This window comes from Acomys minous (assembly GCF_964271855.1).
Source record: "Acomys minous genome assembly, chromosome: 18".
NCBI classification, from domain to species: Eukaryota; Metazoa; Chordata; class Mammalia; order Rodentia; family Muridae; genus Acomys; species Acomys minous.
In genome coordinates, this window is record NC_140501.1 from 22,742,835 (window position 1) to 22,758,141 (window position 15,307).

Genomic DNA, 15,307 nt, shown 5'->3' on the forward strand with positions numbered 1-15,307 from the left:
ATAGGAATCTTAATTCTCCCAAGCACCACACTTTGTAGATGATTTAGCATCACTATCCCTTTCTCCCACCCTTCTCTGCCCTTTTAGTAGAAAAGGACACCCCTATCCTCTCCAGGGATGACCAAGTGGCATATTTTCCAGTCTGGGGCAGATGACAACCAACTCTGTTGTTGTAGGTCAAAGAGACAGGGATGTGCCATACTTTCAGTTTCCTGAACTGTTATGTTTCCAAGGCTACGCTCACTATAGTCTATAATAGATGTACCCAGACAGTGGCCCCAGATCAGCGACCCATACTCAAAAGCAACCCATTTAGTACTCAATTTAATTCACTTCTAAAACATCTATTGATTGCATAAGACTAAGTGGCTACTGAATACTTTTAAGCAAGAATTCCTGGCCTAAACTTACTTAGAATCCCATGAATGGAGGCGGATACAAGCAACAAACTCTATTCCGAAACACAATCGAGTGAGTCTAACTTGAAGCCCAAGCAAAGTACTGGAAAAACTCGTGCCCAAGTGAAATTCAGTCTATGTAGACAGACAGGAAAGACTTGAGAGCATACTGCAGTGAAAACGTTTTCTGGTGGTGATGGTGTGTGATCAGGCCCTCAGTGGATGAGTGGCACTTAACAAGTGGCAGAGAAAGAACGCAAAGACACAGGGGTGGAAGAAACATGATGTGTATCAGGATGGAGGACAGAGCACAGATACTTAGGATGAAGGATGTGTGACCAGAGGGACTTTGAATGGATGCAAAGGGCTCCACCAACAGGACCAGACAGGATGGCGAGGAATGGCTGAAGAACGGAGGGGCTTGATGACTTCCCAGTGGAAGGAAGATAGCCCGTGATTGTGGGCGGATAAGAAGACAGAGAAGGAAGACCAATGGAAAGCTGAGCCCCTGGACCTGCTAGCCACGCAGTGTGCACTTCAGCGTTTGGACTAGGAGAAAAGTCCTCTCATTATCGCCGCATGACAGGGTAACGACAGAACTCACACTCTAAGTGCTAAGTCGGAAGGGATTTGATCCCCACTTATGCTAGTGGCACGGGCAGAGCCCCCCTGCCAGGAGAATCTCTGCTCGACATGCTTGCCTACAGTGACAGTAATTCAATCGGGACACGCAGAGGGCACACGCAGAAGGATCAAAGGAGACTCTACGGCCTGGGGAGGTCGCTCCATGGTAGACTATAATTTCGAGGAGTCTGAGATTGGAGGAGGGAAAAGGATGAGAATTCTGCTTAGTCACAGTGAATTTTGCGTGTGTGGAAGAGAAAACTATGAGAGCATCAAACCGCCCCTGGAGGCCTGAAGTCTGAGCCTTAGAGGAACGCATCGAGAGGTGAGTTATAGAGAGTTCACATTTGTGGACGCCATGCCTGTCAGCTAAGCATGGGAAAACCAAACAGCGTGTGAATGCATACAGCAGAGAAGCAAGTAGCTGCCTGAGCAAGCTCTCGTCGACTGATTCAGAAGAAAATTTCAACTTGATTGACTAGCCCGCATTATACTGACAGCAATAAATCCTTCTGGCCAAGGCGAATTCGGTTCAGCTTTAAAGCTGCACGATATGTTATCGCTTTGCATACCAAAGTATCCATATATCTTGGGAAAGTATCAAAAATTATGTTTTTCCTTTCAGAGACTAGAATGTAAAGTACCCACCGGATCTTCCTGGATGGCGCCTGGCTGAATACAGTCCTTGTTAGTCCACATAAGCTGCTAAATATCTAGTTGAGTCAAATTATGGGCTCTTTGCACATGGAGTTTTTTTCCACTTGATTTCTGAGCACTGGGGCAATAAATGTGACTCAGAGCCGCTGTTTAACAAGACAGGTATACTTCATGCAGTGGCAGAGAGGCCTGGCAAAAAACTGTTTCTTTGTGCACTGAACGGGAGGCCACAGAGAAACAGAAAGACAGCCCTGAGATTGGGGGGGGGGGGTAGGGGTGGGGATATTGCTCAGCTGGCAGAGTGCTTGCCTGGATTTGATCCCCAGAATGGCATAAAGCAGATGCCTGTCATCTCAGCACTCAGGAATTGGCGGCAGGAGAACCAGAAATTCAAGAGAATGAGAAAGAAAAGACAAAGAAGAAGAAGAAGAAGAAGAAGAAGAAGAAGAAGAAGAAGAAGAAGAAGAAGAAGAAAGGCTACTCATGTGGGGCCAGACAAAGCAAAGTCATCTGTAAATATTGGAACGGAAACTACCTGAGGGTGTCAGCCTGCGACCTGCACTCTGACCCAGGGACTGGTTTCCCCAAAAGTGACCTGCCCGTTTTTACAAAGGCAGAGTGACTTTTTTCTCTTTCATTTCTTTCCGCCTTCCTGGAGTGTGAATTTCAAGTTTTTCAGGTGAGCCACCCATGTCCCCCGCTCAGCAATGAGTGGAAACTGAAGGGCGTGGGTAAAGAAAAAGCAGAAACACACACACACAAAGAAAAGAAAAGAAAAGAAAAGAAAAGAAAAGAAAAGACAAGAAAAGAAAAGAAAAGAAAAGAAAAGAAAAGAAAAGAAAAGAAAAGCCCAAGTGTTCCTTTATTCAGTCTTACCAACCGTCTCACCACGGTAGAACGAACAAACACCAGTAAAAGATTAAGGTCAACCAACTTCTTCAGCGCTCAGAGCTGCCAGGTTACTAGGGAGGCTAGGTGCCAAATCGGAATGCATGAACTTTCAGAGTATAGAAACTAGAACGTGAATTAAGCTCATATCACTCAAAAAGAGCTGAATGCATCTGAAACCAAAGTACACTGTCAGCCACCTCCACTCGCTCCAGGCACTGATACCTTGATTAGCTATGCAAGAAGCTACCTGCTATTTTAGAATTATATAAAGTCACCTCAGGGTATCTACAAGCTTCTCACGCACAGGGCCCTGCCTCCCTCCCTCCTCCCCCCGCCCCTCGTCACTCCCTGCCCCCCCCCCATCTCCCTTCTTCTTGGCTTACAGCACAGTTGTGGCCACATCCAGGTAAGTACTATATCACAGATTGTTGCATAAGCTGTCATTATAGAAGCTTGCCTGCTCACAAGAGAACCAGTCAGCAAACAATAATGGTTTGTTGCTACGTTACCCCCAAGAAGAAAAGACACTGAGCACTGGCAGGGAATAGGACAAGCATGCCCCTAAAAGGTTAGCCAAAAGGGGAGTTTTTTAAAAAGCAGAAAGGGTTTAAATAATAATCAAGTACTTTTGCTGTGCCCCATCTTTTAAAAAAAGAAAGAAAGGAAGAAAGAAAGGAAGAAAGAAAGAAAGAAAGAAAGAAAGAAAGAAAGAAAGAAAGAAATTACCTTCTTTCTTAAAATAGTAACTAAAGTTATAGGAACAAAAGACTAGCTCACATGATAGACATCTACAGGAGGGAACTGCCAGCGCACATGGTATTACGGGCACTGTGCAGTGCAACATGTTTCTACCTGAGAGAGACACAGATTCTATTTCGATACTAGACTGCTCGAAAACATTTCTACACGAAAATGTGATCGGGAACACGAGGGACTGACAGCTCAAGCCTTCAAACGCCAAGGTTAACGAGGGCTTTTGTATACTTTCCCAACTAAATAAGTTGCCACAGCTCACCTTTGACCTGTACTGTCCTTAATCTTTGCCCAGGGAAGGGTGGAACGGTTCTGGCTAATCGAGCTCTGCCAAAAGAAGTGCTGAGCACCCCTAACAGCTTCCACCGAAACCGCCTGCCTTAATCACTCACCTTTCATCTCAGATTTCCAGTGTAGCGATTCAAACTGTGTGGAGACTTCTCAGACTTCTTCCCCACCCCTCACCCCCCACCCCCGCCCCCCGCCAATACCCCCCTACCCAGCCCCCTCCCCCCACCCTCCGCAAACTTCCCCAAGACTTGACTGTTCACGTGAGGAAAAAAAATGCCAGATTTCTGTTTCTGCTTATTCAGCCCTAGGTCCTAGTGGCAGCCACCAAAAGGATTTCTCAGAGCTCAAGGTTCCACCTGACCTCAACTCAGCTTGTAGCCCCTTACAACAGGCAGCTGCGCCCACTGCTGTTAGCATGTAAAGTCCAATCTGCCTAGAGGCCTTAATAAAAATTAAAAAAAAAAAACCTCTCTTTACTCCACATTTGATTATGAAGCATGCATTTATATTTCCAGCTGCAAGAAAATTCTCATGCAAATAAATCCCTTTGACCTGAGGTAACCGCATGCAGCTTAGAAACAGGAGTCTAGTGATGACTGAACGGACCGACAGCACCTTCGACCAGCTGCGGTTTACTGAGACATAGGTGAATCCGAGCAAGGCAACCTTCTCAGAGCCTGGCATGGAGCGGGGACTACAGAATGAGATAGCCTTTCTCTTTGTGGCTCATGAAAGCAAAGAAGTCAACTAAAATCCCAGCTTTTACCACTGTGACAAGAAGATAGGCTGGCTGGTTAAAAATTCTAAAAGTGGAGGCCGTATAAGCTTTTTTTTTTTTTTTTAAATGGATACAAAATTTCAACCATTTTTGCTATCTTTCCTTCAAAACTTCAGATACTCTGAAATTCAAGTCTTAATTCAAAGGTTTTAGGGAGGGCGACTTGGAATTGGAGACTCCTTTCGGCTCGGAAGTTGATAAGTCACCAGGTAAGGTTCACAGCCGAGAAAAACAATAAAGGTGGGGTAGCCCATAAAGACAGCCCCCCTCCCCCACCCCCTGTCCCCACACCCCTTAGCTCCCTCCTCCAGTTGGACTGCGATTCACCCTGTGCAGTGTGCAGGGAGAGCCAGGGGCATTTTTGTAACACACTGGTGCTCGGCTGCGAAGCCTCCATCAATATCCCCTCCATCAGTATGGCCTCAGCTGCAGCGAGCAACAGGTAAACGTGCTGGAAAGGCTCCCCTTGTCCCTGGAATCCAAGAGAACGCGTTGTCGTTGGATAATACCTTATGTACTTGTCCCACAGATATTTACTCATGGCATGCTCACTTCTTCAGTACACACGCCATCACAGTGAAAACACACTAAAAGAGGAAGTCAGGCACTCCCTACCCACCCCACCCCCACCCCACCCCCTCTCTCTGAGTAAATACATTCTAATTACAATTAACTGGCAAGCTGTCATTTGAAGGCTGCCTTTGACTGTGGTCAAGCCACAACATAAAGGGTTGCAGGAGGATCCAAAAACCCTGATTCCTCTTCTTGTCTTTTTTTTTTTTTTTTTACGTATGTATTTTTCTAGAGCTTGCGTGTGCCTATTCATAATGGGGGCCTCACGTGCCACAGTGTGTTTGAGGCAGATAAATGTCACTTTGTGGAGTCAGTTCTCTCCTCCAGGGATGCGATTCCAGCCACCAGGCTTGTGCAGCGAGTATCGTTACCCACTGACTCACCTGCTGGTCCCCCTTTTTTTTTCCAGCTGCTTCATTTTCAAATGGGCACTGACAAACGAATCCGTGCAAGACACACTTCCAGGCTGGAGAAGTAAATAAAGCTCCCTACATCATCTGTCCGGGTTCCTGATAGAACCGTCACTGCATTCCATTTACAAATGAACGATAATGGAGTTTTACACTTTTAACTTTAGGTATAACCAGGCAAATATATATTGCTCTCCCTTCACAAAGTACAGAGCAACATCATAGATTTGACCAGCAGCGTTTTATTACAAAATCAGCAGGCATTAACTAGCTAGGTGACTCAGGATGAGGTGTAGAGTTGCTCTCAGGCTATCTAAAAAGGAAGAAAAGTTCATTAAAGTTCGGTCTCCTAGAACACACATCTAAAAACTCAGAATTTATTAAAAGATGTTACTCAGTCTCTCTAACGGTATGTTCCTTAGACTCTGCTTTTCGCCGAGACTTCAGGAACACTTGATCATATCAGTCCCGTCAAGGGGATCAGGCCGTTGTAATCGTGCCATTCTCCGCTCTCTGTTTATCACCATGCAGCAGGGAGGTGACTTGAAGTGTTGATTATTTCTGAAGATACAGTCTCATATAAACAGGAGGAAGAGAGCTTCTCCAAGGTGACACCAGTTAAGCACGGGGATCTGTAGGAGGGTCACCGGGGAACAGTGGAGACCCCCTGCACCCACTAGGCATTCTCTCCTGTAAGATGTCACTTCTCCCCTCCACACTAATGGGAGAGGACTGGACCAGAGTCTGAAAGGAGAGGAAACTGCCGTTAGGTAAACATGCTAGCAGACATCTTTTCGAAAATGGATCGAGTGTCTCTAATCCTACATCCTGGCCTCCAGAGGATTTATGGCTCTTATTTTCTTTTCTCTCTTTCCTTGTGGGGCTTGCCAAAGTAGACTTCATCTCTGCCTTAGAGCGTGCAAACACAGAGTTCTGTCTTCCCCGATGAAGCAAATCTGTGCCAAGAGCAAGCTGTAATGACAACGTTCTGTGCCAGGAAAGGACAAGGTGATTGTCAGAAAGACCAACAGAAATGCCACCGTGTCCCCTCAACTGTTGGAGCTTACAAAATTAAGAGGTAAGCCATTGTCCCTTTCCAGACCTCACTACTGGCACCGTCATCCTTGCCCCAACTCCAGCTCTGGTATAATACAACAGTGTCGCCGACACTAAGATGGTTTGATTTGTCTGGAATGGGCATTCGAGGTTCGGATGCACCGCCCTTTGCTTCTGCTTCATGATGACTAACTGTGCGTTCTCTAAACCTCCCCCTCCTTTCCCAAGAAGGCTGCTTGTGTCCGGTTAAATTTTGTAGGAGCCAAAGCTGTGTCTCCCATATGGTAGCCTTCATTTCAGAACTGTTCCCCATCACTCCTTGATCAACAGCCTCATTGACCCCCCCCCACTCGCTGCCTTCCAGGGGTCCACCCACCCACACTTGTAGTACCTTTCATGGTATGGATATATAAACTGTAAGCCTTCTCACTCTTCTCATGCCCACAGTCCCAGGGAGACCTCCAAATGTCTCTTCGCGTCCCTGATATGTCCTCAGAGCTGCAGGCCTATGCAGTGAGCATACTATTGGACATCTCCACAGGAAGTGTCACCATCTCTCTTTCCTTATGCCTAGTCTTCCTGTGTGGTGTGCGGCGTGGCCTTTGCCACTGAGACCACGTCTGTGGCGTCCACGTCTGTGGAGTCATGCTGTCTGCTTGACTTTTGCAACCAAGCTACTTTCCAGTTCTTATCCATCCTACCTCTTGTTAAACACATCAACAAATATTTGTAGACTGTCTACTCTGTGTAAGAATTCTTCCCAAGTTTTGGGGTACATAGAATACATTGCCAGAAAGAAAAGGTCCCTTACACCATGACGTTTGCATGAGTTCCAGCAGATCACACATAATGGTGGTGGCAGTGGTGATGATGATGGTGATAAATAAGAAAAGTAGACAGCTTCTTTAGAAATTAAAGAAAACAAACGGGAAAATGTAACTATTTTTTTAAAAAACCATCATTGGGAATTTCCATTGCTACTTGGGTGGCAGTGTACCATGGCTCAGTCCTTCCTCCCTATGTCTCTGTTATTGCTTCTTCTTTCATGCATACATTCAGTCTTTGTTTTAAAAACCACACACATAGTGATAAATAATTCTCAAAGTTCTTTCTCTTGATAGACTCCAAATATATATATATATATCCAGCTCTCTGATGAAAAACTCCTCTTAGAGATCATGAAGAAACTTCCAATCTTGGCTTGTTGAATAGTGATTGATGAAATTTTTAAACAAAAGGGGAAAATAAAATAGAGAGAAGATGTTCAATCTTCAAATGGCTTCATGGATACTATAAGCATAATCCAGACTGGTCTTCATAGAGATATAAGGGGTGTGATTTTATATAAACTGTGAAGGAGAACCCACCCACCAAGATTTCTTTTTGTTCAGAAATAGTTTTTGCTTTGTAGAAATGTTACAAACCAAATATCGAAAGAGTTCCCATAAGTCCTTCATACAATTTTCCCCAACATTACCTTATATCTCTATTATATAATGTTCATAAACATAAGTCACAGATTGTATTCTGTTTTCCTATGGCTTTAATTCATATGTACATTACAGACTTTCTTCTCTTTGTTCTCCTGTTTTTCCTCAATGTCCTTCCTCAGTGCCGATTTCTCTTCCAGCTGCTCACACGGGCTTCAAGGGTTGTACCCCTTGGTTTCCTCTGATTTGTTTACACAGATACTCAGTGTTTCCTTGTCATATGACCCAGCACTTTTGATGAGTAACAGTTGGGTGTTTTGTAGAATGTCCTATAGTTTGGATTTATCTGATATTTCCTCATGATATTATATAGCATCTTTATAGAAATAATATAGGTCTTCAATACAGCTCACCAGAATATGTCAGTTAATGTTATCAATATAACCAGTGTATTTGTTAACTGGTGGTGCTGGCTTCCAATACTTCTTGACAGATTAAAAAGTGAGGAGCAAGGGAATCAATACAGACATCAAGGATCTTATTATGTGAAAGTGGAATTATGAATTTATCAGCTGTGATAGATGCAGGGCTAAAGGAAGAGAGGAATTTACGTTTGAACACATGGAAGCTGGATCTATAAGCTGCCCAGGGCAGTTTGCAGTTATGGAATTGAGTAAATGAGTTTCGGATGGAGGCGACAGGTCTTGCAAGCAAAGTAAATTTGGAAACTGTCAGCATGTATACCGTTGCCAAAACTGGGACTAAGTGTTTGTACCAAAGAGGAAAAAGAGAATAGAGAAGTGAAGATAAAGACTGTGCCCTGAGTCCACTACAACAGCATAAAATTGGAGAGAAGAGGAGAAACTGAAAACAATATTACCAATAGCAAGCACAGATGGCAAAAAGGCTCAGTGGGTGAAGACACTTGCTGCCAGCTCTAAGTTTGGTCTCTGGGACTCACACAGTAGAAGGACAGACTGATTCAGGCAAGCTGTCCTCTGACTTCTATGTGTACCATAGCTTGCATGACCACAAACACACACCCATACACACACATACACACACACACACACACACACACACACACACACACACATACAAATAATTGCAGTTTAAAAACACAAACAAACAAAACAAAACAAATAGCAACCACTAAGGTAACAAAAACCCCTCTTACCTGACTTTTTTCTTCCATTGAAAATATTTTATTTTTGTAAAATATGTTCTGATTATTTTCTCCCCTAACTTCTTCAAGATTCTCTCTACCTCCCCTCCCATCTGAATCCACATCTTTCTCATCTCCCATTAGGAAATAAACAGACATTTGGGGAATAATAATAAAATAAAATAACATACAACAAATCAGGATAGGCCAAACAAAAAAAGCTAACAGAAAAGAATCAAAGAAAAGGCATAAGAAACGGACATGGATATAGAAACACATGTTCACATACACACACACACACACACACACACACACACACACACACACAGAGAGAGAGAGAGAGAGAGAGATCTTAAAAACTCAATATCAGAAGCTATAGGATCTGTAAAGTGAAAAAAGAAAAAAACAATAGTTCTGGCAAACTCTATGGTACCAAGAACTTAGTAGTCAAAGGTCTCTCTCTCTCTCTCTCTCTCTCTCTCTCTCTCTCTCTCTCTCTCTCTCTCTCTCTCTCTCTCCCTCCCTCCCTCCCTCCCTCCCTCCCTCCCTCCCTCTCTTTGTCTCTACATAATATCTAGCTGTGGGTGATGGCTGAGTAAGGCACTGGTCCATGAGTATAGCAGAATGTCATTAGAAATCATTTTATTGCCTCATTCCTTTAGCAGAACCATGGTATGTAGCTGCCCCCTAGGTTCCGGGCCTGTCTGGTCTCAGGCTCTTGGCCAGCTGAGCGGTGTTTGGGATGGGTTCCATATCATGCAGTAGGCCTTAAATCCAATAAGATATTGACTGGAACCTTGATAAGGAGGAGGCAGAAGGATTGTAAGAGCCAGAGGGGATGGAGGGCATAAGGAAACCAGGCCTTCTAAACACAGCAGGACCGATGGTAACCATGGCAGCACAAACATGTCTGCACCAGATGCAGTTCCCGCACTAAGAGGAGAAATGGGCACAAGCCCCAGTCCCTAACCCAGAAGCTATCTTCAATTGATAACCATTTATAATAAAAAAAAAATTAGTTTTGTTTAATGGAGTCTCAGTGGGGATGCAAACCATTTTTAAGGGCAGGCCCCATGCCTCTTAGCTTATTTTTACAAAATCTTTTCCTCACCATCTTTACTCCATAGCCAAAAGTGCTCCCATGTCCTTAAATGTTATGCACCTCTTTGGGATGAGACCTCTAGATGTAAAGCAGGGATTTTTTTTTTGTTCACTTTATTTTTAATTTGTCCCTGACTGTAGCCCCCTCGTCGCCTCCGGATCCCACCTCCCTTCCCTCAGTCCCTCCCTCCCCTTGTCCTCAGAAAGGGGAGCCCTCCTCCCCTAACATCTGACCTCAGCCTGTCAAGTCTCATCTGGACTGCCTGAATCCTTTTCCTCTGTGGGCTGGCAAGGCCATCCCACCAGCGGGAAGAGACCAATGAGTGGGCACCAGAGTCCATGTCGGAAGTAGTCCCTACACTCCACATTATGGGACCCACAAGGAGACTGTGCTGCCTACCTACTACATCTGAGCAGAGGGTCTAGGTCCTCACCATGCATGGTCCTTGGCTGGTGCATCAGTCTCCGCAGAACCACTACCCCCTCCACCTGGATTTGTTGGCGTCATTGGTCTCTTTGTGAAGCTCCTGACCCTTCCAGGTCCTTCTGTCTCCCATCTCTTCCATAAGACTCCCTGTGCTCCACCCTGGAGTTTGGCTGTGAGTCTCAGCATCTGTTTGGATCTCCTGCTGGATGGAGTCTTTCAGAGGACCTCTATGGTAGGCTCCCACCCTGTTCCTTCTCCTCAACTGTAAAGCCGGTTTTAAATGTTTCTGATTTATGCTAAGTGGGAAAGGAAGTGCATATAAGTTATTCTGCATGGTGTCTAAGGTACAATGAGGGTCAGCTCTTGTTGTCTGTATTAGCTCCCATCTCAGGAAGACTAGCAAGGTATTAATAGCTCAGGTAGTTTTGTTTCAGAGGATAGCATTGCGCTTGTGCATCACTGGTGCTTAATGGATGCTTTTGAGTGTGTTTATCTAAAGCAGGGTGAGATAGGGTCACATTCAACTCCAAAGACTGAATTCTCATGAAATTCTGAGTGCAGTGACATTTAGAACGAGACAAGTTGTATCAAAGGACCCTTCAGAATCCTCTGAAACCGTGTTCCCCAGGTGATGATTTGGATGTGTTTTCTGTGCTTTGATCAAAGAAATGCTTCCACAGGATCAGGCCTGCTCTTGTCTGAAACTTCCCCTCACTAAATATATTTTGTTGAAGAATTCATTGACCAAACAGATATCTCCCATCAATAACAATTCTCTCAAGATGGGAATCCAACTGCTGATGCTTCAACTACAAGGACACACAGGACCATTTGCACAATTCTCTTTTTTCCCTACACAGTTGTATTTCTAAAAATAGAGGCAAGTCCTCCCTACTACAATGCGACTGTGCATCGAGGTCATCTTGTGAGGTCTGTCCTTAATAAAACGAGGGTGAGCCCGTCCCAATAAGTACCCAATCTATGCAGATCTATCCAATGTGTGCTGTATTAAATCTACTGCAGTTTTGTGGGCATTAATATGAGCATCTCAAACGTTGATATTGCAAAGCATATAAGCAGTGGAGGAGGAGGAGGAAGAGAGCTATGAAATGTTGTCTTCTGGACACACAACATGCACAGTGGACACATCAGCTCACAACAGCTGTGCCCACCTGCCTAAGACCTGCACGAGATCAAGCTGGTTAAAATTCCAGCATGTGACTGGGAGGGTCTCCCCTAGCCCCACCACTGAAACAGTGGCAGTTGTTGGCTGATGAAGGAGAAAGCATCACTCTTTTAGGGGTGTGCCTGCTGGTAGGCTGCTGATGCCCCTGTAGGTAGCTCCACACCCATGTGAAAGAGTTGGACTGAAGTTTATTATTAATAATAATTGGCATTATTATTATTATTATTATTATTATTATTATTATTATTATTATTATTATTATTATAAGAGAAGCTGTGAAGTTGGAAGAGGGACAGAGTGGAGCATCCTGAGTTGGAGAAAGATAATGGAAAGTGGATATGATCAAAATACATTGTATACATGCATAAAAATTTTTGAGAAAGAAAAAAAATAATTATATTTTAAATATTTTATAGAGCAAACAGGGATCGAGTTTGTCCGATTAGATAAATGCTCTCCCCGTGGCACCATGCTGAAAAGAAAAAGTCAAAGTAAACTTTGACTAGAAGAAAGTGAGCTTTGTATTCCAAAATAACAACAAGAACGTAAAGGCTGTGTGCTTGCCACATGAGCAGACTTCTGAAAGGATCGTTGGAATGTTTACTTTGATATGAATTTAAAGGAAACCTTCAATTAGATCATTAAACCAGACACTCATGACACATATATCTGTGTTTTCCCCCTTAGGTCAGTGTTGTAAATTTGCTGACTTCCAGTGTTTTGTCCTTGGCCAGCAATGCAGTTTTGACTCCCTTGAGTGAGGGGATAAGAAGAAAAGCAAAGAAATCTATAACGCCAGTGCTGAGATCGCCTACAACAGGGAGCACTGGATCTAGAGTCCAGCAAATAAGGTCATTAATTAGCTTTGTTTTCTTCTGCCTTCAGTTCTTGTGCAGAGAGAGAGAGAGAGAGAGAGAGAGAGAGAGAGAGAGAGAGAGAGAGAGAGAGATGGGGCGGGGAGAGAACTAAAAATTAACATATATCACACACTTAATCTCTGCATCAGAAAGGCAATTTTTGTAGTCACCCTCATCTGTAGGCATTTGGGGTTCAATTTGCTATAGCTTATCCATTAATGCTACTTGGCAACACCAGAATTCTTATCGTTAATCATGACCTGGGGGCACTTTAATATAATCATTAAACATATTCACTAAACCATACTTACTAGGGCAGAAAATTGGAATAACATACTTCAGAAAGATTTTGCACAGGGGATGAAATAAAAAGATGATTTTCCAGCTAATTAAATAGTTGTTATTTATCAAATCACTGCAGTTTGTTATGGAAGATGCCGCAAAATGATACATATTTGCTTCTATGCATTCAATTTCATGAAGATTCATTTAATGTCAGGTATGTTGGTAGTTCCCAGTGGGCCAGGAACTATGAATATGAAATAACCTTATCATTTGGGAAAGGGATGAATAAAATATAGACTCTAGGACAAGGTCGTATTTGCATGATTCACAAACTAAGAATAGTTTTAAGGTTTTGAATGGCTGTACAAAGAGAAAAAGGAGAACTATTTCATGATATGAAAATTATATTGTATTCAAATATTTATATTTATATTCCACATTTTGTGGAAACAAGGATTTTTTTCACTTTTTTGATAAATTTTTACTTTTTTGTCCACGCATGCTTTCAGTATGATGGCTGAGTTGAAAGGTTGATGTAAGAGGATCCTCTTGGTCTGCAAAGGCCTGTGCGAAGTTTACAGGCACTTGCTTTAGAAGCTCATAGCTGAATGTGGGATACGTGGGCACATTTCATTCTCACAGCAATGACTAGTGCCCTGGTAGACATATGGTGATAATGGGGAAAGATAGCCTTCTACTCGGAGACATCTGAGCTGACTGGGCATTTCTAATAACAATGAAGGCAAAGAAGATGAGGGAAAAGATTGGCAGGACATGGAGAGCAGGCATAGAGCACGGGATGAGTTAACAGTGTCTCTTGAAGAAGTTCAGAAGGAAGTGGAGAAAGAAGTGAAAAATGGGATTAGGAGAATCCATGAAATCAGATTAGGGTTTCAGATCTACTCAAACGTCAATGTATCGCCCAGAAACAATGGCAATTATGGGTTGGAAGTAGAAGTACCCGCTCAGATGGGAGCTTTACGAAGATAATGCTAGCAGGAGGGTGGAGGCCAGAGAAGGATGGAAGAAGAAAAGAAGCAGAGGAGCTAGGTAAGGAGTTAAAGACAGGCATCTATCTGCTCTGGGGCAACCAATCATAGGAGTGGGTGGAGCAGAGACATGTAAAACTGAGAGAGAGAGAGAGAGAGAGAGAGAGAGAGAGAGAGAGAGAGAGAGAGAATAACATGATACCAGCTTGCACTGAGCGATGGAGGAGGCATCTTCGCTCTGAGTCTTGGTTCGCTGAATACTTAGCACCAGGCTTATGGAAGATCTTGACTTCAATGCCTTTCACATTTGTACTCGTTCTTTTTCCCCAACACAGCTTAAAAGTTGATGGTACTGCTGCTGCTGGATTGTAAGATAACCGCAACTTCTTGTCTTTCTCCATTCTGCCCCAGGATGGGAAGCAATAACTGACTCCTTGAAGACATGAGTTAATAAAGAAATGCCAAGAGGCAAGACGGGAAACTACGAGACATAGGTTTGGAATGATTCAATCCTTCCACGTCCTCCCCAGTCAGTGAGTTTACAAGAAGAAGCTTTAGAGCAAATGTGAGACTTGAACACATGGAGAGCAGGCATACCCTCAAGCGTACAGGGAGTGTTCACTTGTGAGACCTTGATGCCATTAAAGGTCAACACCACAAAGGCAAGTGAGATGGTGAAACCACTAAACACATTCTACTTAATCTGCCTTACCCCAGTACCCAGATGCTGCTTTTGCTAAGGTCGGAAACATACCTGTTCAATTGAGCAAATACTGCACACCTTCACAAGCTAGGTTCCCATGTCACTTAAAAAAACTTCGTGGCCACAGTCTTTCCAAATCTGTAAAAGAAGGAAAGAAAGGACAGGAGACAGCTCAGAGATTCACTAAGTGACTTAACATCTTTTATCACATAACACTATGACAAAAGAAAATTGTCAATTATTTGTGAATCCAACAATAGCACCACCAAATTTTAAATTGTGTTTAGGAAAGAAAACAAATAAAAAAAATGCTAAGGCCATTGACCCTAGGATGCTCTTTAGATCTGATGTTAAGCATTCAGAAAATCAAGACTATTAGCTGTACCCCAAGTCTATGCATGGACTCATTGTGTCCAGTGCGACCATTGGAAAATGGAGCAGAATATCCATTTGCCATGGCTAAGTTAGTTGAAACTGCATTGCAGAAGGCTGACGGGGCTTAGCTCTTCTTTACTCTGCATGTGCCTAAGATACATGTGCCCTATTTTATGAAAAGTGTGTTTGTTTGACTTTTTAAATTATTACAATATTGGGGGAGAGTGAGTAATGTGCCACTGCTCTCATTTGGAGGTCAAACAGCCCATGGGAGTCCATTTCCTCCTTTTCCTACGTAGTTCCTGGGAATCGAACTCAGTTTGTCAAACTTGGCAGCAGGTACCTTGGCTCACTGAGC

At 43.5% G+C, this 15,307-nt stretch overlaps 2 long non-coding RNA genes across 2 annotated transcripts in view; both read right to left on the reverse strand.

Annotated features, from left to right (window-relative positions):
• LOC311589326 overlaps positions 1-3,768 on the reverse strand; it is a 33,610-nt gene extending 29,842 nt beyond the window's left edge. The window contains exon 1 of the long non-coding RNA XR_014776501.1: positions 3,716-3,768. This is a non-coding gene — a long non-coding RNA (uncharacterized lncRNA). The remainder of the gene's footprint in view (positions 1-3,715) is intronic.
• A 1,831-nt stretch (positions 3,769-5,599) lies between these two features.
• The window catches only part of LOC311589445, a 34,472-nt gene continuing 24,764 nt past the window's right edge, over positions 5,600-15,307 (reverse strand). The window contains exons 2-3 of the long non-coding RNA XR_014776555.1: positions 14,626-14,712; positions 5,600-6,119 (exon numbers count right to left, since the gene is read on the reverse strand). This is a non-coding gene — a long non-coding RNA (uncharacterized lncRNA). The remainder of the gene's footprint in view (positions 6,120-14,625; positions 14,713-15,307) is intronic.